The sequence below is a fragment of the Brassica oleracea genome, chromosome C7 (assembly GCF_000695525.1).
Source record: "Brassica oleracea var. oleracea cultivar TO1000 chromosome C7, BOL, whole genome shotgun sequence".
Classification (NCBI taxonomy): Eukaryota; Viridiplantae; Streptophyta; class Magnoliopsida; order Brassicales; family Brassicaceae; genus Brassica; species Brassica oleracea.
This window is the reverse complement of record NC_027754.1, coordinates 14,758,137-14,759,186: the sequence shown is the minus strand read 5'-3', so window position 1 is coordinate 14,759,186 and position 1,050 is coordinate 14,758,137.

The window sequence follows — 1,050 nt, the reverse complement described above, 5'->3', positions numbered from 1 at the left end:
GGCGGGAAAATACAAATTTTTGGTTTTGGCGAGAAAACAAGTTTTTGCGGTTTTGGCGGGAAAACACGTTTTTGGCGAGAAAACACGTTTTTGCGGTTATAGAGGGAACCACGTTTTTGCGATTTTGGCGGGAAAACGCATTTTTGCGATTTTGGCGGGAAAATACGCATTTTTGCGATTTTGGCGGGAAAACACGTTTTTGCGGTTTTGTCGGATTAAGTAGTTTTTAGCACGGAAAAAAGTGTTTTTATAGTTTTGTCAGTTTTCGTTTGTGACAAAAATGATATTGGGCCTGTTTGTTTCTCCATCTGGATGGACCATCTGGATGGAGATGAGAGTTTTGTTTGTTTAAGCACTAAAAGTGCAACTCATTCATTCATCCGGATGATTTTTGAAAATTTAGGCTTAATTTTAAAGTTCATTCAGCTGAACCAATTTGGATCATTTGAATGGAGATGGTCCATTCAAAATTGTATAATGTCTATTATACCCCTAATGTAATTCACAAATTACAAACTTAAACATAATATCATTTTTGACACAAACGAAAACTGACAAAACTACAAAAACACTTTTTCTCGTGCTAAAAACTACTTTTTCACTCCAAAACCCCAAAACGCATTTTCCCGCTAAAATTGCAAAAAAATGTTTTCCCGTCAAAATTGCAAAAACGTGTTTTTCCGCAAAAACTGAAAACATGTTTTCATGCTAAAATCACAAAAAAAATGTTTTCACGTCAACACCCTAAAATACATTTTTCCGTCCAAACACAAAAAAACACGTTTTCCCGCCAAAGTCGCAAACCGTGTTTTCCCGCCAAAATTGCAAAAACGTGTTTTCCCGCCAAAAATGTGTTTTCCCGCCAAAACCAAAAAACGTGTTTTCTTGCCAAAACCGAAAAATTTGTATTTTCCCGCCAAAACCGAAAAAATTCGTTTTCCCGCGAAAACAGTAAAAATGTGTTCCCGCCAAAAAACGTGTTTTCCCGCCAAAACCGCAAAACGCGTTTTCCTGCCAAAACAACAAAAACGCGTTTTCCCGCCAAAACCG